At 49.0% G+C, this 23,266-nt stretch overlaps 20 non-coding genes across 20 annotated transcripts; all 20 read left to right on the top strand.

The window, feature by feature from the left end:
• Positions 1-1,133: 1,133 nt before the first annotated feature.
• Positions 1,134-1,206, top strand: Trnav-cac (transfer RNA valine (anticodon CAC)). The gene has a single exon. It is a non-coding gene; the product is annotated as a tRNA-Val (tRNA).
• Positions 1,207-1,285: 79 nt separating this feature from the next.
• On the top strand, positions 1,286-1,358 carry Trnav-cac (transfer RNA valine (anticodon CAC)). Its single transcript has one exon. It is a non-coding gene; the product is annotated as a tRNA-Val (tRNA).
• A 79-nt stretch (positions 1,359-1,437) lies between these two features.
• Trnav-cac (transfer RNA valine (anticodon CAC)) lies at positions 1,438-1,510 on the top strand. The gene has a single exon. It is a non-coding gene; the product is annotated as a tRNA-Val (tRNA).
• A 79-nt stretch (positions 1,511-1,589) lies between these two features.
• Trnav-cac (transfer RNA valine (anticodon CAC)) lies at positions 1,590-1,662 on the top strand. The gene has a single exon. It is a non-coding gene; the product is annotated as a tRNA-Val (tRNA).
• Positions 1,663-6,606: 4,944 nt separating this feature from the next.
• On the top strand, positions 6,607-6,679 carry Trnav-cac (transfer RNA valine (anticodon CAC)). The gene has a single exon. It is a non-coding gene; the product is annotated as a tRNA-Val (tRNA).
• Positions 6,680-6,758: 79 nt separating this feature from the next.
• Positions 6,759-6,831, top strand: Trnav-cac (transfer RNA valine (anticodon CAC)). The gene has a single exon. It is a non-coding gene; the product is annotated as a tRNA-Val (tRNA).
• A 78-nt stretch (positions 6,832-6,909) lies between these two features.
• On the top strand, positions 6,910-6,982 carry Trnav-cac (transfer RNA valine (anticodon CAC)). The gene has a single exon. It is a non-coding gene; the product is annotated as a tRNA-Val (tRNA).
• Positions 6,983-11,925: 4,943 nt separating this feature from the next.
• Positions 11,926-11,998, top strand: Trnav-cac (transfer RNA valine (anticodon CAC)). Its single transcript has one exon. It is a non-coding gene; the product is annotated as a tRNA-Val (tRNA).
• Positions 11,999-12,077: 79 nt separating this feature from the next.
• Positions 12,078-12,150, top strand: Trnav-cac (transfer RNA valine (anticodon CAC)). Its single transcript has one exon. It is a non-coding gene; the product is annotated as a tRNA-Val (tRNA).
• A 4,364-nt stretch (positions 12,151-16,514) lies between these two features.
• On the top strand, positions 16,515-16,588 carry Trnan-guu (transfer RNA asparagine (anticodon GUU)). Its single transcript has one exon. It is a non-coding gene; the product is annotated as a tRNA-Asn (tRNA).
• Positions 16,589-16,676: 88 nt separating this feature from the next.
• Positions 16,677-16,750, top strand: Trnan-guu (transfer RNA asparagine (anticodon GUU)). The gene has a single exon. It is a non-coding gene; the product is annotated as a tRNA-Asn (tRNA).
• Positions 16,751-16,839: 89 nt separating this feature from the next.
• Trnan-guu (transfer RNA asparagine (anticodon GUU)) lies at positions 16,840-16,913 on the top strand. Its single transcript has one exon. It is a non-coding gene; the product is annotated as a tRNA-Asn (tRNA).
• Positions 16,914-17,001: 88 nt separating this feature from the next.
• Trnan-guu (transfer RNA asparagine (anticodon GUU)) lies at positions 17,002-17,075 on the top strand. The gene has a single exon. It is a non-coding gene; the product is annotated as a tRNA-Asn (tRNA).
• An 89-nt stretch (positions 17,076-17,164) lies between these two features.
• Trnan-guu (transfer RNA asparagine (anticodon GUU)) lies at positions 17,165-17,238 on the top strand. The gene has a single exon. It is a non-coding gene; the product is annotated as a tRNA-Asn (tRNA).
• An 89-nt stretch (positions 17,239-17,327) lies between these two features.
• Trnan-guu (transfer RNA asparagine (anticodon GUU)) lies at positions 17,328-17,401 on the top strand. The gene has a single exon. It is a non-coding gene; the product is annotated as a tRNA-Asn (tRNA).
• Positions 17,402-17,490: 89 nt separating this feature from the next.
• On the top strand, positions 17,491-17,564 carry Trnan-guu (transfer RNA asparagine (anticodon GUU)). Its single transcript has one exon. It is a non-coding gene; the product is annotated as a tRNA-Asn (tRNA).
• An 89-nt stretch (positions 17,565-17,653) lies between these two features.
• On the top strand, positions 17,654-17,727 carry Trnan-guu (transfer RNA asparagine (anticodon GUU)). Its single transcript has one exon. It is a non-coding gene; the product is annotated as a tRNA-Asn (tRNA).
• An 89-nt stretch (positions 17,728-17,816) lies between these two features.
• Trnan-guu (transfer RNA asparagine (anticodon GUU)) lies at positions 17,817-17,890 on the top strand. The gene has a single exon. It is a non-coding gene; the product is annotated as a tRNA-Asn (tRNA).
• An 88-nt stretch (positions 17,891-17,978) lies between these two features.
• On the top strand, positions 17,979-18,052 carry Trnan-guu (transfer RNA asparagine (anticodon GUU)). The gene has a single exon. It is a non-coding gene; the product is annotated as a tRNA-Asn (tRNA).
• Positions 18,053-18,141: 89 nt separating this feature from the next.
• Positions 18,142-18,215, top strand: Trnan-guu (transfer RNA asparagine (anticodon GUU)). Its single transcript has one exon. It is a non-coding gene; the product is annotated as a tRNA-Asn (tRNA).
• Positions 18,216-23,266: the final 5,051 nt, after the last annotated feature.

Here is a 23,266-nt window from a genome sequence, read left to right as displayed (position 1 = left end):
TTTTTCAAGCTCCACACTGACACACTGCCGGTTAAGCCATGGCTAAGGAGCGAGGGTTTGTTTGTCCCATGGTCCGTCAATTGCCTTATATGCAATAAGGAAGAAACAATTGAACATATTCTTCTTGACTGCCACGATGCCCGCTTTCTTTGGGACATTCTGCAGCGAACTTTAAAAAAGGAGCTCCCGATTAGTGCTTTTGGAATAAGGTTCTTGCCATGCGCAGAACCTGACGGTGTGCCGGCGGACATGTTAATGTTATTGTGTATGCAAAGCGTATGGAGAACTCGAACGGCTGTACACAATGCTGATGTACATGCGAGGTCAGCCAGATACTATTTTGTTGAAAATGTTGTTTACACACGGGAAGTGTTGAAAATGCAAAGTGACTCACCGGAATGGCTTCAAGTGTTGGACAGTTTGGTTTCGCTGAAGCCATTTTAACATGACGCTACAGTCTTTTAACGACTGGTCATTTTAATCTCGTATTTATTTGACATGTTGTTTTTGTGTATTTGCCAAGTCGGTAATAAAGAAAAAAAGTGGTGCTATCGGCTAGCGCGTTCGGCTGTTAATCGAAAGGTTGAAATCCTTTTTCTTTAAGTTGCACTCTAACACACTCCCTGTTAAGACGTGACTGCATAAAAAGAGGATTTTCGTCCCATGGACCATTAACTGCCTGTTATGCAAAAAACCTGAGACAGTAGAACATGTGTTCCTTGACTGCTGGGACCCATTTTTCCATTGGGATGTCCTCCAACGAACAGTAAAAAAAGATTTTCCCCTAGACCCATATGGCATCAGGTTCTTGCCCATCGCAAATAAAGCGGAAGTACCATTAGATCTAATCATGCTTTTGGGCCTCCACAGTCTCTGGAAGACACGAATGAAAGTGCGACATGCAGATGTTAACGTCCGTTCGGCGCGCGAAAACTTTATTGAAAGTGTTGTGACCCTTAGGGAAGTGTATCGGGCGCAAGCTGAACCCCCCGAATGGATTTCTGTCCTCGATGAATTGACTGTTATGAAAATATTTTAATCCCTCCTACGTCAGCCTAAGTAGGCTGATGTTTTTATCATTTGTATTTTTGTTGTTTTGCTTGTCACAATCTGCAATAAAGAAAAAAGAAAGGGTTCCTGTGTTGTAGTGGTTATCACGTGCGCCTCACTCGCGCAAGGTCCCTGGTTCGATCCCGGGCGGGAATAAAGCTTTTCATTTTTGTTTTTATTGCGATCGTATACGCGCAGAAGAAAAGGGGGAGCGAAATAACGTACACCGTGCTCGGTTCCCGTGGTGTAGTGGTGATCACGTGCGCCTCACACGCGCAAGATCCCCGGTTCGATCCCGGGCGCGAACAAAACTTTTCAATTTTATTTTTATTGCGATCGTATACGCGCAGAAGAAAAGGGGGAGCGAAATAGCCCACTCCGTGCTCGGTTCCCGTGGTGTAGTGGTTATCACGTGCGCCTCACACGCGCAAGGTCCCCGGTTCAATCCCGGGAGGGAGCAAAGCTTTTCAATTTTGTTTTTATTGCGATCGTATACGCGCAGAAGAAAAGGGGGAGCGAAATATACTACTCGGCGCTCGGTTCCCGTGGTGTAGTGGTTATCACGTGCGCCTCACACGCGCAAGGTCCCCGGTTCGATCCCGGGCGGGAACGAAGATTTTCAATTTTGTTTTTATTGCGATCGTATACGCGCAGAAGAAAAGGGGGAGCGAAATAGACTTCTCCGTGCTCGGTTCCCGTGGTGTCATTCTGCTTCCTGCCACCGAGCGTGACGGTTCGTGGGATCATGGCTTCTTCAAGGGCAGCGACAGCAGTCACTTTTGGCCGCGGTAACAGGACTAACGACGATAAGGAATACCCGTTTATTCTGCCTGAATTGCCAAAAGGACGAGTGGCGATTAACACCGTGTTTTTGCACGGGGATGAGCGTGCCAGACCCTACAAGGTCGAGGGTTTTAGGGACGCCCTGCTGCCGACGGGCTTGCTACCGGAGGTGGTGTGCATAGGGGCGTACCAGATAAACCACGTCTGGGCGGTGACCCTCATGGATGCAACCACCACGAAACGGCTGATAGCCCACAAGGAACTGCAGGTGAAGGGACGACGGTGCGTTATCGTCGACCCACAGGACCAGCAGGTGAAGCTTAAGCTTGACTGGCTACTGTACGGCGTGGCAGATGAGGACATCCGGACTGCGTTCGCGGCTTTCGGCAAGGTGGAGGAGGTAAGCCGGGAGAGGTGGCGCGTCCAAGGCATGGGGGACAAGACGTCAACCACCAGGACCGTGCTGCTCAAGCTGAAGAGCGGCGTCAAAGTGGATGACCTTCCTCATCAGGTCCGCGTCGGCGGAGAGTTGGCCTTGGTGGTTGTTCCCGGCCGGCCCATGCAGTGCTTGCGTTGCCAGGGCACGGGACACGTCCGCCGGGAATGTAAAGTCCCGCGCTGTTCACGGTGCAGACGTTTCGGCCACGAGGACGCTGACTGCGCGAAATCGTAAGCCGCCGTGACGTGCCCGGCTGCGACTGACGTTGCGGCAGAGAACGTCATGGACGTGGTGGAGGCGGAGGACGCTGCCAAAGGAGCCGGAGACCCGGTGCCACTGGCGACGAGCGGTGCTGCGTTGGCCGGGAACGCAGACGGCAAGGTGGCTGAGGCTGCTGCGATGCCGAGTGCGTCGGCACAAGTCGCGACTACAGAAGATCAGGCGACGGGGGGCGTTAGTGGAGATGCAGCCATCGACGACACGAAGGCAATGCAACAGGATGAGGCCGTCAACGACGACGAGCGGACTACGACTCCCACTCCAGTCAAGCGCACCCACGACGAGACAAAGGACCGAGATGAGGGTGCAACGAGCTCCAACGAGGGACCGCCGACAAAGACGCCTCTTGGGAGGGAAATGGGCTTCAAGCCAAAGCCCAACATCCCGCCGGAGAGAACGCCTGGCGACAAAGCGCCTCCCCCGAACAACGCCGGCAAGCCGGAAGGTTCCGGAGATGGCTAGCCGAGGGCTAGTCGTGAAAGGTAAGCACCATGCTCTGGGCCTACTTCATTCTTTAGTACAGCATGGCTCAGTACTCTCAGTACAGCGGGACTCTTCTCTCAGTGTTGACACACTAAACGTGCGAGGCTTGGCGGCTAGCCGTAGGCGAACTCAAGTCCTACGGTAGGTCACTGACCACGACATAGATGCTTTAGCTGTCCAGGAGACCAAGGTAGACGGGGAAGAGGAGACTGGGAGCATGGTGCGGCGTTTCACGACTAGATATGTGGTCGTGAGCCACGCGGTAGGGACGTCCGCCGGATGTGTCCTGTTTGTTAAGAAGTTGCCAGACCTTGTAGTACAAAGTGTGTTTTCATGTCAATTCGGAAGGATTGTATTTTGCGATGTTGTTTTTTGTGAAGTTAAATTTCGAGTTATATGCATGTATGCGCCAAATGGTGTAGAAGAACGGGCATTATTTTTTTCGAATCTTGTTCAGTATATTAGCAGTGAAAAGTGCATGCTTTTGTTGGGAGATTTCAACTGTGTTTTGAGTGCTCGGGACCAATCCAATAATGGTGGTATCCGCGATAAAAGCAGTCAGATATTGTCTAAGCTGATTAGCGAAAATGAACTAGACGATGTATGTGAGTGTCTGGAGGGAGAGTGGGAAGTGATGTATACGCGATTTCAAGGGAGTAGTCATGCGCGGTTAGACCGTTTGTACATGTCACAGGACATGATTCCAAAGTGCCACAGTTATTATGTTGCACCAGTGTCGTTCTCAGATCACTGCTTGGTGAAGTGTAACATAGGTATGAAGAAGAGCGAATCTTTTAACTGGGACCTATGGAAAATGAATGCCTTACTACTAATAGACGAGCCATTTGTAGAGGCAATACATGAGGCCGTTATGGAAGTATGCGATGAACGTACTGAAACCATAGCAGATAAATGGGAATGGTTCAAACAGAAGGTAAAAATGAAAGCAATAGAAAGATCGAGCTGCTTAAAGTTTGAGAGAGAGATGAAAGAACGAGACTTACGAAAGATACTTAAGGAGCTGATAGCGCTGGAATGCAAAGAGCCAGGGCAGTACAAGCAAGATATGCGAACCATTAAAGAAATATTGAGCAGTTGGACAAAGAACGCTATCAAGGCGCGATTGTGCGCGCAAGAGCAAACGCATTAGTAGCGGGGGAGACGCCCACCAAAAGGGCACTTGGACTTGAAAAAGCTCATGGTCGACATAATCATGTCGATAAGATCTTGTGGAACGGCACACTTGTCGACGATAAGAGCATAGGCCGAGCGTTTTTAAACTATTACCAGTCGCTGTTTGCATTTCAAGAAGCCAATGTAGATGAGTTTAAGAAGGGTTTTCTCGGTCGCATGCCGCGATTGAGTGACGACACGAAGGACCGATTAGAAGGGAATATAAGAGAACACGAAGTCGAAAAAGCAAAAAATGATTTGAACAATGGTAAATCACCCGGACCTGACAGTCTCAGCGTGTGCTTTTATAAAGCTTTTAAGAAAGAACTGTCGCCCCTGCTAACAGGCCTGTTTAACGCTGGCTATGTGAACAAAACTTTGCCGCCTTCTTTTGGTAAAGCGCATACCATCCGGTTACCTAAGAGTGACCAAGCGGAGAAACTTAGGCTAGTGACGTCTTATAGGCCGATATCTCTAACTAATGTCGATTATAAGATTTTTATGAAGGTTTTGCCAGCATGACTGCAAATAGTCATCAAAGAAATAGTCGCAGACCACCAAACGGGTGGGAGCAAAGGGAGGTCAATTTTTTCGAATATTCACATGATGCGGTGCGTGCTCGAGTGCTGTGACATAACGTACGACGGCGTCGCAGTGCTTCAGCTGGACCTAGAGAAAGGGTTTGACTGTGTGTCTCATGATATTTTGTTTGCCATTCTGGATCACGTTAATGTAGGTGCCATCATCACTGAGGGAGTGGCGTTGGCGTATCAGAACGACACAACACGCTTAATTGTGAATAAATCATTGGGGGCCCCCATTAACGTCATGCGTTCTGTGCGTCAAGGCTGCCCCCTCAGTCCACTTCTGTTTGCAATTTACATAGAAACGATGTGTTTGGCAATAATTGAGAACGAGCAAATACGAGGTTATAGCTTGGCAGCCACAGAAGTCAAGCTCCTGGCATATGCAGATGATATAGCCGTGTGTTGTACAAACAGAGAAAGTGTAACAGAAACGATACGCGTTGTGAAGCAGTTTTGTGATGTGACGGGCAGTAAAGTGAACTGGGGTAAGTCCCTCGGTTTGTGGCACGGAGAGTGGTCTTCGGCCCCGGACAACTTTGCGAATGTGAGCTGGGTGAAAATCCCTACCAAGTATCTCGGTGTTCCCATGGACTGTTACAAACATAGCGAGGGATACTGGACGAACCAAATAAAAGAAACAAGAGAAAAAGCAGACAGGTGGAAAGGCATCAACCTGTCCATTTTCGCAAGGGCAACTGTATGTAATTTGTTTTTCATTACGAAGTTGTGGTACGTCATGCAGACGTTGTTTTGTTCAAGGGTAAACGTGAAAAGGTTGCACAGAGTGTTCGCCGTTTTTATCTGGGACTCTAACTGGGAAAGATGTAGCCGAACAAATCTGTTCAGGCGGGTGAAGGAAGGGGGGCTGGGGTTGGCGCATCTTTTTGTACGACAGCTTGTCAATAGATTTTAGTTTTTTCGAGATGTGCGTGATCCATTTTTGCGTACGGTATTACAGCTCAGGTTAAGAGCCGCTTTGCCGGCACTCATTGTTAGTACTAATATTATGCCAGGAACGATTCACGGCTATCTAAAAGAAGTTGTTGATAGTGTGCGCTTTCTTTCTGTGCGCTTTTCTTACGATTATTTATCTGGCGTGAAAAGAAAGAGGTTATATAGAGATGTATGCGATACTGCATTCCCAGTGCCTTTGTACAGAGCGGCATACAGTGGAGGACCAGGCCAGGATGTCCTTAAACGGGTGAAAAGAATGGAGGTGCCTACTGGGGGTAAAAACATTCTTTTTTAGGCTACACGCAGGAACACTGTCAGTGAAAACATTCATGGAAGAACGTGGCTTCCTTGTACCATGGGGCTCACATTGCTTGATCTGCAAGCAACCTGAAACCACAGATCATGTGTTCTTGCATTGCTGGGAAGGCGTCTACTTCTGGGACGTCCTAAAACGGACAATCAAGAAGGATTTTCCATTGAGTCCGCATGGGATAAGGTACCTAGCAATAAACAATGAGGATGGAGTTCCATACGATTTAATAATGCTCCAGGGCCTCCACTGTTTATGGCGGGCAAGGATGGCTGGGTACCATTGCGACCCAGACGCTAGGCCTGCACGTATTTATTTTCGAGAGAGCATGTCTCGCTTTATTGCAATAAAGAAAACACAAGATTGTGTACCCGAATGGCTGTCGAGGCTGGAGCCTCTGACAGCTTTAAAAGAATTTTAGACAACGCCAGTCCATTTAGGACTGTTGACTTTCATGTTTTTCAATATGTCTTGTAGTAATTTTTGTGATATTGTTCTGTAGTGTGTGTGCTCTGTACATTGTCAAAGACCGGCAATAAAAAAAGTCGGTTCGCGTGGTGTAGTGGTTATCACGTGCGCCTCACACGCGCAAGGTCCCCGGTTCGATCCCGGGCGGGAACAAAGCTTTTCATTTTCGTTTTTATTGCGATCGTATACGCGCAGAAGAAAAGGGGGAGCGAAATAGCCCACTCCGTGCTCGGTTCCCGTGGTGTAGTGGTTATCACGTGCGCCTCACACGCGCAAGATCCCCAGTTCGATCCCGGGCGGGAGCAAAGCTTTTCAATTTGTTTTTATTGCGATCGTATACGCGCAGAAGAAAAAGGGGAGCGAAATAGACTACTCCGTGCTCGGTTCCCGTGGTGTAGTGGTTATCACGTGCGCCTCACACGCGCAAGGTCCCCGGTTCGATCCCGGGCGGGAACAAAGCTTTTCTATTATGTTTTTATTGCGATCTTATACGCGCAGCGCAGAAGAAAAGGGGGAGTGAAATAACCTACTCCATGCTTGGATCCCGTGGTGTGATTCTGCTTCCGGCAGCCGAGCTGTGCGGACGTGTGAATCATGGGCTCCGATGAAGCGAGCAGCTTTTGCGGCCACCAGCCGCCGTAACAGGCTTATCGATAACGAGGAAGCGAGCTATCAGTTTATTTTGCCACCTCTGCCCAAGGAACTTGTTGTAAAGAACACCGTGTTTTTACACGGCGACGTGCGAACAAGGCCCTACAGGGTCGAAGATTTCCGAGACGTGCTCGTCCCGACTGGATTGCTACCGGAAGTCTTGGCCCTTGGCGCCTATTAGATCAATCATGTTTGGGTGGTCCCCTTCTGGAACGACGAGGCGGCGAAGAAACTGCTGGCATTGAAAGAACTGAACGTGAAAGGGCATCGCTGCGTAGTCGTCGACCCTCAAGACCAACAGGTACGCCTTCGCCTTCATTGGCTGCTGTACTGGGTGGAAGACGACGATGTAAAGACAGCGCTGGCAGCCTTTGGCAAGGTCATTGAAGTGACGCGAAAACGATGGCGCGTCAAAGGCGTCGGAGACAAGGATTCAACGTCTCGAACCGTTCTCCTCAAACTGAAGAGCTGAATGAAAGTAGACGACCTTCCGCACCAAATCCGAGTTGCAGGTGAACTGGCCCTTGTCGTGGTGCCTGGACGGCCAATGCAGTGCCTACGATGCAAGGGTGTCGGGCATGTCCGTCGTGAGTGCAAGGTGCCGCGATGCTCGCGATGCCGTAACTTTGGCCACTCTGAAGATCAGTGCGTACGCACGTACGCCACAGCTGTGGGGCTACCAGCAAGCGAAATCACCGCAGAGATGAGGATGGACGCTGCTGAAGCCGAGGACGCCGCCAAAGGTGCGGGTGACCAGGAGAGCGCCAACAATGCGAAGGCAACAAAAACAGAGGGAGGTACGAAAGACGTACTTGTTACCCCCCAAAAGAAAGATGAGCCATCACGTTCTTCAGAAGAACTGGAGAAACGCAGCGAAAACCGCCTTGTATCCGATGATGCCACGTACGTCGCAGAAGGTGGGGATTCGGCCCAAGACAGCAATGCTATGGATGTGAGCGGCAACGCTCCCTTCAAAAGGCCGCTAGACGCCACCGACGGGAAAGCAACTGCTAAGAACCACGCCGACGGGCCGCCTGCAAAGACAATGACAAGAAGGAGCAGCTTCAAGCCCTGTCCAAACATCCCTCGGGACAGGAAGGAGGGCGACAAGCCACAACCGACTACGGACCATGCCAGACCACCGGACGGTCCCGGGGGCGTCTAGCCGCTGGCTAGACGTTGCGGTGAGCACGGTGCTCTGGGCCTTTCTCTCTTTCCTGTATAAGCAATGGCAACCAACCCGACGCTTAGCTTAGGCACGCTAAACGTGAGAGGTCTGGCCGTTAAGCGTAAACAAAGCCAAGTGTACCGGTTGATGATGGTGGACCAAGACCTCGATGTTCTATCCGTGCAGGAGACAAAAGTAGAAAGGGAGGAGGAGACCCGGGGCATGGTGCTAAGGTTTACGTCTTCGTATTACGCGGTAGTGAGCCATGCCAAAGAGCGTCAGCATGTGTTATTTTATTTATTAAGAAGCCGCCCGGGCTATTGATCGAAAATTATTTTTCGTGCCCTTGAGGCAGACTAGTGTACTGCGACTTTGCTGTTGGTGATGATTCTTGGCGGGTGATCTGTATATATGCACCCAATATATGCGATGAACGCAAGTTTTTTTCCGCATTAAAGGCGCACATATGCGCGAATAGAAAAGTCATTATTATGGGAGATTTTAATTGTGTACTCAGCGATCGAGATAGAACAGGCAAGAGAACAAATGATAAAAGCTGTCATGTGCTCACTCAACTATTAGCGGAGTGCGACTTGGACGACGTGGCTGATTGCCTAGTCGGAACACGCCAGGTTCAATACACGCACTTCCAAGGCCATAGTCACGCTCGTCTAGACAGGATATACGTGACACTAGATGTTATACCCTTATGTCGCAGCTACGATGTCATACCTGTTTCATTCACTGACCACTGTTTGGTCAAGACATGTGTTGGACGCAAAGGAAAAGGCAACACTTTCACGTGGGAAATGTGGAAAATGAATTCCAAATTGTTAAAGGACGAGCTTTTTCTAAGCAATGTACAGGAACATTTGAAGGAAGTAGAAAACAACAACGTGGTGCAAATCACTGAAAGATGGGAAAATTTTAAACAACGAATTAAATTAACCGCCATCGACCGATCCTGTAAAATAAAGTACGAAGAAAAAGCTAAAGAGAAAGAACTAAGGGCAGTGTTAGAAAAATTAACGGCCTTAGAGTGCAGCCAGCCGGGCGCACACAAGGACGATTTATGCGGCACCAAAGCGAAATTGGAGCTATGCGATGAAGAGCGACATCGAGGAGCGATTATACGCGCGAGGGCAGAGGCATTGACAGCAGATGAGACGCCAACTAAACGCGCGCTTGGTCTAGAGAAAACGCATGCGTGGCGCAATCACATAGACAAAATTGAAGTAGATAGTAATAAAATAACCGACAGTGAGGACATAGCACAAGCGTTTTTCGAGCACTTCCAACAACTTTTTGCATCGAGAACTGTTGACGTAGACGCCTTTAGAGCTGCGTTTTTAGGACGTATGCCGCAAGTCAGCGACGAGACGAAGAGCGGACTCGAGGCACCGATATCAGCTCATGAAGTTGAAAAAGCTATTGTAAATTTAAAAGCCGGGAAATCACCCGGTCCGGATGGCCTTTGTGCCGCTTTTTATAAACAGTTTAAATCAGATCTATCGCCTCTACTCGCTGACGTGTTTAACGAAGCGTATGAAGTAAACGCTTTGCCACATTCTTTCGGGCAAGCGCACACTGTACTTATCCCTAAGACTGACCAGCCGGCGAAACTGAAATATGTAACGTCGTACAGACCAATATCACTTACCAACAGTGATTACAAAATATTCATGAAGATAATCGCAGACAGGTTACAAACAGTAATGCAAACGATAGTAGGTCGGCACCAAACATGCTGAATCAAAGGACGAAGCATTAACACGAACGTACGCATAATGAGATCGATTCTAGATTGTTGTGACGCCTTAAAGGTGCGAGTTGCGATTCTCCAACTTGATTTCGAGAAAGCTTTTGACTATGTTGCTCATAGTATTTTATTTGCCATTCTTAAGCATATAAATGTCGGGTCCATAATTACTGACGGGGTAGCCATGGGGTACCGGAACGGCACTACTAAGATTATAATTAACAAGTCAATGGGGGGCCCCCCATCAGCATTCAACGTTCCGTGCGTCAAGGTTGCCCAGTCAGCCCACTTCTGTCCTGTATTTATCTAGAGAGTTTGTGTTTGGCAGTCATTGAGAACAAATGTATTCATGGGTTTACGATGCAAGCGTCAGAAGTCAAACTCCTGGGGCTATGCTGACGACGTAGCCGTGTGTTGCAAAGACAAGGAGAGCGTTTTACAGACGATAAATGTAAAAAAACTTCGGTGAAATCACTGGTAGTAGAGTAAACTGGAGCAAGTGCCTCGGTGTTTGGCATGGAGAATGGCCTGAGGCTCCTGCTATATTTGCGAATGTCAAGTGGTCAACAACGCCAGTAAGGTACTTAGGCGCACCACTCGAAGCTTACAGAGTGACGAATACTGGCAGGGCCAGCTTAAAAGTGCTAAAGAGAAGGCCGAGGCGTGGAAAGCCAAATATCTTTCAGTATTTGCCAGGGCTACAGTATGCAACTTGTTTTTCGTCGCTAAGCTATGGTATGTCATACAATTCATTTTCTGTAACAGGGCCAATGTGCAGAAATTCCAGAGAGTTTTTGCCGTGTTTGTGTGGGGTTCCGGATGGGAGAGATGATGTCGCAACAATTTGTTCAGACGGGTGAAAGATGGAGGGTTAGGGCTGGCCCACCTGTTTGTTAGGCAACTAGTTGGACGTTTTTTCTTTCGGAACAACGATGATCCTTTTTTGCAAACAGTCTCTCGAGTTAGACTCGCGCACTTGTTGCCAGAGTTGATAGTATGCTCCCAAGGTGTGCCGGCGGCAGTGTTTGGTTTCTACAGGGAAATTGTATTCAGTGTTCGTTTCCTTGCTGTACGGTATTCGAAAGAATATTTGTTTAAGGTCTCAAGGAAAAAGCTGCGCAACGATATAATGGACAGCCTTTTCCCCCCGCCTCTGTACAGAGCCATATACAGTCGAGGCCCAGGCCAGAATATTTTTAAACGCGTCAAAAGAATGCAGGTACCACCAGGTATGAAAAGTTGCTTTATCAAACTACACACAGGTACACTTTAAGTTGCAACGTTTCTAGAAGGAAGAGGCTTTTACATGCCATGGGGCTCACAATGTATCATTTGCAAACAACCTGAGACCATAGACCATGTTTTCTTACAGTGCTGGGAGGGAGTATACTTCTGGGATGTTTTACAGCGCACAATAAAGAAAGAATTTCCTCTTGACCTACATGGCATAAGAATTTTGCCGATAGATGACGATGACGGAACACCTTTTGATCAGAATATGCTGACTGGCCTCTACTTTAGATGGCGCTCCCGCATGGCAGGCTTCTATTGTGATCCCCATAGAACAGCCCGTGTGTATTTCCGGGAACAAATAAGACGTTTTCTTGTGGTTGCAACACAAGAGTGTCCTTCACCTTGGATGGCCAGGATGGAACCCTTGGCCAATCTTAAGGAATTCTGAACAAAGCCTGTTACAATATGACAGGCTGCTTGTGCCTATTATTTATATTTAACGGATGAGAAGGCCATCTGTGTGTGTACATATGTAAGTTATGTTGATATTGCTATGTACCGCTGCTTACCGGTAACAAATAAAAAAACGTTGCCGTGGTGTAGTGGTTATCATGTGCGCCTCACACGCGCAAGGTCCCCGGTTCGATCCCGATCGGGAACAAAGCTTTTCAATTTTGTTTTTATTGCGATCGTATACGCGCAGAAGTAAAGGGGGAACGAAATAGCCTACTCCGTGCTCGGTTCCCGTGGTGTAGTGGTTACCACGCGTACCTCACACGCGCAAGGTCCCCGGTTCGATCCCGGGCGGGAACGAAGCTTTTGAATTTTGTTTTTATTTCGATCGTATACGCGCAGAAGAAAAGGGGGAGCGAAATAACCTACTCCGTGCTCGGTTCCCGTGGTGTAGTGCTCATTCTGCTTCCGGCCACCGAGCGTGACGGACGTACGATGACGGGCCCCGTAGGAGCGGCTTCAGCGGCCCAGAGCGGCCGCGGTAACAGGAGTGTCGTTGCGGACGAGTACCAAGTTGTTTTGCCGAGTTTGCCAACAGGGCGTTTTGTTTTGAACACCGTTTTTTTACATTGTGATATCAGGGCCCGCCCATACCAAGGTCGATTCACATCGGTCGCGAAGCTTCGGGCGAAAAGCAGTTCAGAACGAATTGTCACCGACATCAGCAAGGGTGGCTATGGGAGCAGCGATTGAAGCGCGACTATGTTTGGAGGGAACAAACATTTGTAAAGAAAAAAGCGTCTTATAAATAAAAAGAGACACAGTTAGTATAATTCAACCAAATAAAGTTCCTAATCGGTTCTATATACGGATGGCGAGAAAAGAAGAGACAATTCGGTTTTACTTGATCATTATCAATAAATGCCGTTTCTCAGCGCCCACCGACAGCGACGGGCGTTGAAGCCGCTATCACTTGCAATGCAATGCAGCTCTTGAACTGTGCAGGAAAGCGCGCTCGTAAAGTTAGCCTGTTACAATACGCCCCCCTCACATGTTGTGTTTTTTTGCTTGCCGATGTTTGTCTGAATTTGGTGACGCGGGTAGTCTCGTTGTTTCTTAACCTATTCAGTCAAAAGCAGTAAGTTGCGACCGCCAGATAATTGCTTAATTTAGTTGTTTTCGTGCGACAGCGCTGGCCGACGGGCTTGGCGTCCGACGAAAGGACGAGCACTCTACGCCCAAAGCGTTCGTCAACCTCCAAAGAAAGTATGTTCTGTGCAGGGATGCGATTTCGACACCCGTACGGCTGCCCTTTTCCTGCATCGCTTTCCGCGCTGAAAGCTCGCAATGCCCATCAAGTCGTATGGCGGGGCATTTGAATATACAACTGTAGTGGCAGGCCTCCGAAAACAAATTTCGCGCCTTTGAGAACAAAATGACGTCACTTTGGTTTTTAACGGATATGACGTCACATTATTTTTCTTCCGCCGGAAGTGTTCCCTCCTCATACAGATGGCGCTAAGCCCCGTGAACCGCCGATGAACCGCCATGTTTTGAACGTATGGGCTTCTATGGAAGCTTCGCTACCAGGTATATCTACCTTGCCCATACCGGGTGGAAGATTTCCGCGATGCGCTCGCCCCATTATCGCTCCTGCCGGAAGTGGTGGCTATTGGGGTCTACCGTATGAGCCACGTTTGGGCCGTGACCTTCAAAGACGACGAAGCGGTGAAGAAGATAGTCAGCGTTGGTGAGCTGCAGGTCAAAAAGGGCCGATGCCTCGTTATTGACCCCGCCAACCCGGATGTTGCGCTTGAAAGTGCATTGGCTGCTGCACACCGTTCCTGACGTGGACGCGCGTCTTGCCTTCGCGCCGTTTGGAAAGGTCACGGACGTTGCCCGCGAGCGGTGGCGGGTGCACAGCATGACTGAGAAGGGTTCAACTACCCGGCTCGTCACCCTAAAGTTGAAAGCAGGCGTGAATCTGGATGACTTGCCCCACCAGCTGAAGGTTAGCGGTGAATTAGCACAAGTCGTTGTACCGGGCAGGCCCCCGCTGTGCCTTCGGTGTCGAGGTACGGGCCACATCCGCAGGGAGTGTCGAGTCCCGCGTTGCGGAGCCTGCCGACGCTACGGCCACGAAGAAGACCAGTGTGCTCGCACTTACGCGAGCATTGCAGGCCCAGGAACAAGCGAAGACTCGTCCGAGATGCTGATGGACTTAGCGGACGCGGAGGAAGCAGCTCGGGCAGCTGGGAAAGCAACGCGTGACACTGCGCCTTCGTTGACGCCTCGGGTGAAGCAGAAGGCGGTGGTTTCCAGTTCAGTGGCTGATAGTGTACCGGCGCAGCGTGAGCCGCAACATGACGGCGATGACAAGGTGACGGACGCGGGGAAAGCCATGGTCGAAACACTAGGCAGTGTAGAGACCCCAGGCATGGATGCCATGGAGACCAGCCAGGTAGCAGCGGGCTTGACGGCCGGGAAGCGTCCTCATGAAGAAGACGGCGTGAAACAGCAGCCTGCAGGCGAAGGCGACGAGCCTCCGACGAAGGCACCGGGTGCCAGGCGCTCGACGCTAAAGCCACTGCCGAACCTTCCGGTACAAGCACGGCAGGCGGGGAAACCGCCTCCGTAGCAGCGCTGGGTCCAGGCGGCCTAAGTGCTGCTTTCTTTAAAACCTTTAAGCATTCTGTTGCACAGTACATGCTCCATGTGTTGACTGAGGCTTACGAACGCAAGCAGGTTCCACTGTCTTTCTCTACTTCCCACATTGCTTTGATTCCGAAGACTGACGATCCCGGAAAACGCCTGTTGGTGGGGTCATATCGACCGATTAGCCTCACTAACGTCGACTACAAAGTTTTTATGAAGGTGTTAGCAAAACGACTGCAGTCTGTGATCGCGAAATTGGTTGGGTCTCACCAGAACTGTGGCATTAAAGGCCGTAGCATCGCCACAAATATACACGTTGCACGCAACGTATTAGAGTGTGTTGATACACTTGGCAGTCAGGTAGCAATGATGCAGCTCGACTTGGCAAAAGCCTTTGACCGTGTCTCTCACAAAATACTGTTTTCCATTCTGGAACACTGCAACCTTGGTTGTGTTATAGTAGAAGGCGTAAAGATGGCCTACAAGAACTGTACGACCCGTATTATAGTTAACGGCGAACTCACTGACAGACTCGCTGTACGTTCTTCAGTAAGGCAGGGATGCCCGCTTTGCCCCTTGCTTTTCGCAGTTTATTTAGAGCCGCTCTGCCTGGCAATTATCAACTCTGATAATATTCCGGGTTACAGGCTGCAGTCATCGCATGTGAAAGTACTCGCGTATGCAGATGATATAGTGGTGTTTTGTGCAGACAGAGAGAGCATCTGTGAAGTCACGAGTGTGGTGGAAAAATTTTGTGTTCAGACTGGTAGCAAAATTAATTGAGAAAAAAGCTCCGGTTTTTGGCATGGTGAATAGGACGGTGCACCGGATTGTTTTTCTCGGCTACGATGGTCTACCTTGCTAACGCGATATCTAGGAGTGCCCCTGGAATGTCATCGGGATCCCAGCTCGTACCGGAAAGAAGAAACTTTGAGAGTGAAAAAGAAAGCGGACGCGTGGCAAGGGAGGCAGCTGTCAATGTTTTCCCCGTGCCTCTATCTGCAATATTTTTTTGATTTCGAAGCTGTGGTATGTCATGAATATACTGTGTGCGACGCGGACAGCTGTTCAAAAAAAATGCATCATGTTTTTGCTGTTTTTATTTGGGCGTCCACTTGGGAAAGAACCAGCCGAGCTAACCTTTTTGTTTCATGTAAAAGCGGAGGCCTTGGCCTAGTGCATTTATTTTTGCGGCAAGTAGTTTCGCGATTTATGTTCCTACGTGATCAAAGTGATCCCTTTCTAAGAACTGTTATGCAAGTGCGCTTACAGAGGCTGCTCCCTGGAAGAATAGTCTCATGTGAGAACATGTATGGAGCAGTGACAGGCTACTTGCGCGAGGTTGTCCTTTCGTGCAAGATGTTGGAAGTACGATTTACCCCGGTCTACCTATGCAATGTTAACAAGAAAAATCTGTACAAAGCGCTTGCTGACGTGATGTTGCCGATACCCTTTTACCGGTTACCACACTGTGGACGCCCAGGGCTAGATATTCTTAAAGGAGTTAGAAAGATGTGCTGGGATGTGCTTCAGAGAACGATTAAAAAGAGTTCCCCTTAAACCCTTACGGCATCCGGTTCTTACCAGTTGAAAACGAAGATGTGCCCTACGACTTAATCATGCTCCTTGGCCTCCACAGTCTGTGGAAAACACGAATGCAGGTGCGACACGCCGACATAAATACACGTTCTAAACGTGAAAACTTTATCGAGAGTGTTGTTTATATTCGTGAATGTTTCAGGGCGCAGCCTGATCCACCAGAGTGGATACCGCTGCTTGATGATTTGGTGCAACTGAAAAGATTTTAGCTCCGCACGCGTCAGCTCAAGTGTAGCTGAGGTGCTTTTATCTTTTGTGGTTTGTATTTCGATGTCCGCGGAGGCAATAAAGCAAAAAAAAAAAAGCCTCCGTGGCGCAATCGGCTAGCGCGTTCGGCTGTTTACCGAAAGGTTGGAGGTTCGAGCCCTCACGGGGGCGAAGCTTCTCCTTTTTAATGCTTTTTTGCTGTATTTACTCTGGTAGATTTTCTGTATATAGCGTGTGCGTGGTGGGGAGATCGCAGAGCAGCCGCCTCCGTGGCGCAATCGGCTAGCGCGTTTGGCTGTTAACCCAAAGGTTGGAGGTTCGAGCCCTCCCGGGGGCGAAGCTTCTCCATTTTGACGCTTTTTTGCTGTATTTATTCTGGTAGATTTTTTGTAGCGTGTGCGTGGTGGGCTGAGCGCAGAGCAGCCGCCTCCGTGGCGCAATCGGCTAGCGCGTTCGGCTGTTAACTGAAAGGTTGGAGGTTCGAGCCCTCCCGGGGGCGAAGCTTCTCCTTTTTGATGCTTTTTTTGCTGTATTTATTCTGGTTGACTTTCTGTAGCGTGTGCGTGGTGGGGAGAGCGCAGAGCAGCCGCCTCCGTGACGCAATCGGCTAGCGCGTTCGGCTGTTAACCGAAAGGTTGGAGGTTCGAGCCCTCCCGGGGGCGGAGCTTCTCCATTTTGATGCTTTTTTGCTGTATTTATTCTGGTAGATTTTTTGTAGCGTGTGCGTGGTGGGCGGAGCGCAGAGCAGCCGCCTCCGTGGCGCAATCGGCTAGCGCGTTCGGCTGTTAACTGAAAGGTTGGAGGTTCGAGCCCTCCCGGGGGCGAAGCTGCTCCATTTTGATGCTTTTTTTGCTGTATTTATTCTGCTAGATTTTTTGTAGCGTGTGCGTGGTGGGCAGAGCGCTGTGCTGCCGCCTCCGTGGCGCAATCGGCTAGCGCGTTTGGCTGTTAACCCAAAGGTTGGAGGTTCGAGCCCTCCCGGGGGCGAAGCTTCTCCTTTTTGATGCTTTTTTTGCTGTATTTATTCTGGTTGATTTTCTGTAGCGTGTGCGTGGTGGGGAGAGCGCAGAGCAGCCGCCTCCGTGGCGCAATCGGCTAGCGCGTTCGGCTGTTAACCGTAAGGTTGGAGGTTCCAGCCCTCCCGGGGGCGAAGCTTCTCCTTTTTGATGCTTTTTTTGCTGTATTTATTCTGGTTGATTTTCTGTAGCGTGTGCGTGGTGGGGAGAGCGCAGAGCAGCCGCCTCCGTGGCGCAATCGGCTAGCGCGTTCGGCTGTTAACCGAAAGGTTGGAGGTTCGAGCCCTCCCGGGGGCGAAGCTTCTCCTTTTTGATGCCTTTTTTGCTGTATTTATTCTGGTTGATTTTCTGTAGCGTGTGCGTGGTGGGGAGAGCGCAGAGCATCCGCCTCCGTGGCGCAATCGGCTAGCGCTTTCGGCTGTTAACCGAAAGGTTGGAGGTTCGAGCCCTCCCGGGGGCGAAGCTTCTCCTTTTTGATGCCTTTTTTGCTGTATTTATTCTGGTTGATTTTCTGTAGCGTGTGCATGGTGGGGAGAGCGCAGAGCATCCGCCTCCGTGGCGCAATCGGCTAGCGCGTTCGGCTGTTAACCGAAAGGTTGGAGGTTCGAGCCCTCCCGGGGGCGAAGCTTCTCCTTTTTGATGCTTTTTTGCTGTATTTATTCTGGTAGATTTTCTGTCGCGTGTGCGTGGTGGGGAGAGCGCAGAGCAGCCGCCTCCGTGGCGCAATCGGCTAGCGCGTTCGGCTGTTAACCGAAAGGTTGGAGGTTCGAGCCCTCCCGGGGGCGAAGCTTCTCCTTTTTGATGCCTTTTTTGCTGTATTTATTCTGGTTGATTTTCTGTCGCGTGTGCGTGGTGGGGAGAGCGCAGAGCAGCCGCCTCCGTGGCGCAATCGGCTAGCGCGTTCGGCTGTTAACCGAAAGGTTGGAGGTTCGAGCCCTCCCTGGGGCGAAGCTTCTCCTTTTTGATGCTTTTTTGCTGTATTTATTCTGGTAGATTTTCTGTCGCGTGTGCGTGGTGGGGAGAGCGCAGAGCAGCCGCCTCCGTGGCGCAATCGATTCTGCTTCCGTCCACCGAGCGTGACGGACGTACCAAGGCCAATTCACCTAGGTCGCGAAGCTTCGGGCGAAAAGCGGTTCAGAACCTATTGCCAGCGACACCAACAAAAGGAGTTATGGGAGTTGTAATTGAAGCGCGACTAGGGGAGGAGGGAACAAACACTGATAAAAAACAATTTTGTGTCAAGGGCGAAGCAATTTCTTATACTATTCAAACGACATTTATGTCCCAATCAATTCTCATTAGGCGCAATGTGTAAAGAAATTATGACAGCGCTTTTTTTATACCTGTTTGTCAGCGCCCTCTGAAGAAGGGGCGCATGTCGTAATCATACCATGCAGCCCTTGTAGTGCACGGAAAGGCGCGCTCGTGAAGTTCGTCTGCTACGACACGCCTCCTCGCATGCTTTGGTGTTTCGCTCCTGCAGGCGTTCTCTGAATTATTGTGGCGCGAATTTACTTTTTGCTGAGCGTGGTGTTGCGAGGTGCGTTTCATCGTGGATGAAAGTGCTGAACACTGTGTCCAACGGGCACGGCGTCCTACGGGACGATGCGACCAACAGTTCACGCCGAACGTTTTCCTCGGTACCCGCGGAAACGATGTGCCGTGCAAGGATGCAACAGCAACGACCGTACGGCTGGCGTTTCACTACACCGGTTTCCTCTCTATTCGACAAGGTGAGGCAAAACTATATTACTATTAATGCCTTCCTGTAGGGTTGTGTGGAGGGATGCCGTGGTGCTTTGACAAATCTTTGTGAAACTTCTGTTGCTTTACAATTAGCGCTACGTTGTGGCCTTCGTTTTGGCTCGGTACTTTTGGTGTCAACTTCCCCAGTTCTTCACCGCCTATTCAAATAGCGTAAGTATTGTGCTTCAGTCAATTAAAATTCGTATCGCTTTAGCTCTATATAAATACAACGCTCCAAATTGTTATTACTGTGCTTAGATGCACAACTAGGCCGTTATTTTGTAGCGATGCCTTTCATGTAATAATGCCTTTTTGCGCTTATCGCGCTTTGTCAGTGGGCGGAGCCAAAGCCCCTATAGTCGGAGCGACGGTCCGCCCGCGTTATCAACGGCATCAGCCGGAACAGACTGAGCGGTGGATGATAAGACTAGAGTAGAATAAGTAATAATGCCTCGCTACAAAATCGCGGCACTAGTCCCTCACACGTAGTACTTCATGCTTTCACTTTGTGCTACAGCCACATCTTTCCTGCCATGTGTTCTTCATTTGCTGTCATCACCCTGCTTTGCGTTGATCTAGTTCTCTTTTTTTTCTTCCTTATTCACCAGGACATTGGCCTAAATAATGCTACATGCTACTTTGAATTTGCAGGCGTGAATCGTGGGTGAAATTTTGTAGGAACCCATGCCTGCTAGATAAGACGCCGGGACAACAACGGTCGAGAGTAGTGTGCTAGCTGCACTTTCATGAATCAGCATTCCTGCGGCCCGGTTTACTTCGTCACGACGCAGAGCCTACAATATCTCCTGTTATCGCTAAGCAAATCGCCAAGCCGTCTTTCGCGCGACAATAGGCATGCCTGTACTATAGTCGTTCGTAAAACAGTGCTTATCTTTAATAGAACAAGGGGAATACATCGACAGAATTGATCGAATGCATTCCTTGGTATAAAATCAACGTATATTTACTAGACCTTTATTTCAGGCAAAGGATCTGACACCCATGACGACAGGTGTGGTGACGTTGGTCAGAATCATCTCCAGCCTTCCAAAATTGAAGGTGACTTTCATTTTAACTTTACACGTAGTTGCATATGGCATAAATAAATTGTCCATATTACGTTTGCAGAGTCCAACTTGTCTGGCCACGTGAGCTCGTTCATCTCAGATGATGTCTCGCTAATAGGCTGCCAACCAACCACCGTGAAGAAATCACCTAGTGTAGGAGGTAATTCCTTGCCTATTTATGTTAAGGACACATATAAGGAGTTAAGACACGACTGTTCCCTTAGTACCCGAAAAAAACTGCAGGGTGGAGCACAGTAAGGGACCACTGTGATCACAAGTACGCCTGTCCTCCACTTGGACGTACAGCCTCTCCGCAGGAAGTCCCACGTAATTCCTGGCGCAATGTGCTCTCTGTGCCACTTTCATCACTTCTTTCTTCCTTTTTTTTCTTTCATTTTTTGCTGCGTGTTTGACACACTGAAGTGCACCATATTATGTCCCTCATTCGCAGCACACCGTGGCTACATGCAATTGGAGGACGCTGTTCCTGCACAAGAGGGCAGTGGTAACGCCGCTCCCCAGGTGACATCGGTTCTTGAGCCAACATCCTACCGGCTTGCTGAAGGCAGCGCCTCGGTGAAGGAGTTCTCTCGTGTAGAGGGTAACCTTGCCTCTTTATGTTAAGGACACATATAAGGAGCGAAGACACCACTGTTCCCCGACAATAAGTTCCCGAAAAAAAAAGTTGCAGGGTGGAGCACAGTAAGGGACCACTGTGATCACACGTACATCTGTTCTTCACTTAGAGGCGCAGCACCTCCGCAGGAAGTCGCTGGTAACTCCTGGCGGAATGTGGTCTCTGCGCCACTCTCGTCACTTCTTTTGTCTTTTGTTATCTCTCCAGGTTGGAGAAGCTAAAATGCCCCACATTTTCTCCCTCCTCCGCAGAACAAGAGGATTACATGCAGTTGGAGGGGGCCGTTCCTGCACAAGAGGCCAGTGGTGACGCGGCTCCCCAGGTTCCGTCGGTTGCACAGACTTCTCGAAAATTCTCTGTCACTATACAGCTGCTGAGGCTTTTCGCAAATGTAATTATATTTACATCGTGTAAAGTCATATTGGGCGCCAACGCGCCCTTTAAATTTTACAAAAGTGTAAGGTAAAAACAAAAGCCATAACTGAAGTGGAAATTTTCTTACGAATGACAGCACCCAGTTAGGATTGTTGTGGTTGCCTGCTGTCGCCTGTTTGTCTTGAGCTCCCTTAATTATTATACTGGTAAAGATTTACAAACATGCCAAAAAAATGTATAGCACTGCACATGGAGTAGCTAACGATAAGAAAGCAATTGAAAGTCATCCAGAAAAACAATTCTTTCGCAGATTTATGTAAGGCTAAAGATGTAAAAACAGAAAAGCTACTTCTGTTATGCTTTTTGTGCTCGCCACAGAGGGCGGGCATTAAAATAAGGTCATGTTTCACTGCGTTGTTAAATATTTCTCTATCTTCAAACAATACCTTTTATTTGGTCTCACTGCTCTCAGCGCTGATTCATACAACATGAAGTGTGCAGCAGACAGGTCTGCTTACGCGCCAAGAATGACTTGTCAAGCGGGCCCCCTTTCCTCAAATACGCAGAAACATTCGCACAAGTTCATTCAACGATGTAAAAGTCAGCCGGGTTGCAGTAATCTGCATTCCTTAGCGTTACACAAATAGCCCTCGTAAAAAGCTAAATACAATCTGGTCATGCGTGCTTACTGGAGAGAAGCGTGATCTGGCAGAGAGAACTATCACATAAAGCAGGTCTCACAATCGTCTTCCGTCCCTCTCGGACGTTGACATTCATCACGATTTGTCTTCTGATGCAGTGATTAAAATGTGTTTTTTTCATGTCACTCACCTTATCTGTTTGCTCTGCATTGACGTTCGTATGCACGAAAAGCTGAAGTATAACATTCTAAGGTTCTTTTTTTACGGAGGTGTAAGACAAGCCCACTGTAATTGCCGCCAGCTGTTCCTTTTTGCACAGAGCAATTGTTCATAGTAGCATATCAGAAACAGCATGTGCCTTGCGTTTTGCATCGTCTCTTTAGGATAGATTTAAGTATTTGCCTCAAAGCTCAGAACTATGTAAAAATTAGCCAATATCACATGCTCACCTTAACGGTTTCTTATATACATTGAATATCTATGAAGCAAACTTTTTGAAAAACCCACATCTTTCCACACCCACAGCGCCCTGTACCAGTCAGTCCGAGGCTCGAAGAAGAACCAAGGAGCTCAAGAAAAAACTGCGGAAACAGCGGGATTTTAACCGGAGGCTGCAAAGAAGACTGCAGAGGAAGCGTCAAGCCTTAACGATTGAAGAAATCGTCCGGAGCGTCCGCTTACACGTGTCTCCACCTGTTGCTGCACTCCTGGAGGCTCAGCTGAGGATGAAGAATGTGAGCCGGTTCGGTCGCCGATGGTCAAGCCAGAACAAATCCTTTGCCTTAGGGCTCTACTTTCATAGTCCGGAGGGTTATAGGTATTGCAGGCGACTTCTCGGGCTGCCACAGTGCGATCCTTGTAGTTATGGCTTCAGCGTGTGCCCCTAAGGGTTGGGTCTTTCCCGGAAATCTTCGACCTTATAGAGAGACGAGTGGCTACCTTTTCCATGAGTGACAGAGCCTGTTGCATTGTTTTCGATGAAATGCATATTAAAAAAGAACTTTCATACAACCCCTCGCATGACAGGTTTGAAGGTCTGGAAGAATATAACGGTTTTCAAGGCAATAACCTCTGCACCAAGGCTCTTGTCTTCATGGCAAAAGGTATCCGAACGCCATGGAAACAACCTCTTGGTTATTTTTTTGCCTATCGAGGAACACCCGCAAGCATTTTGAAAGACCTGCTTTTGCAATGCTGCAAGTCCCTTGTGGACGCTGGCTTGCAACCATATAGCGGTACTCTGTGACCAGGGAAGCCAGAACGTGTCCCTTTTTGCAAGCCCTTTTTGCAAACCGAAGAGCCGCATACAGCCATAGACGGAAGGAGACTCTTTTTTTTTCTTTTCGATGCTCTGCACTTACTTAAATGTGTCCGAAACATGCTATTTAAGTATGATTTCAGAATAGATGATCACCTTGTGAAGAGCAGTTACATTAGGCCGGCGTATGAAAAGGACCGCACGCATGAGATTCGTTGGATACCAAGGCTGAACGACAGACATTTTACCCTAACCTTTGCATCAAAGATGTCGGT

Source organism: Dermacentor silvarum, chromosome 1, assembly GCF_013339745.2.
Source record: "Dermacentor silvarum isolate Dsil-2018 chromosome 1, BIME_Dsil_1.4, whole genome shotgun sequence".
Taxonomy (NCBI): domain Eukaryota; kingdom Metazoa; phylum Arthropoda; class Arachnida; order Ixodida; family Ixodidae; genus Dermacentor; species Dermacentor silvarum.
The sequence above is the reverse complement of the archived record's forward strand: the minus strand, read 5'-3'. Positions and strand labels throughout refer to the sequence as shown.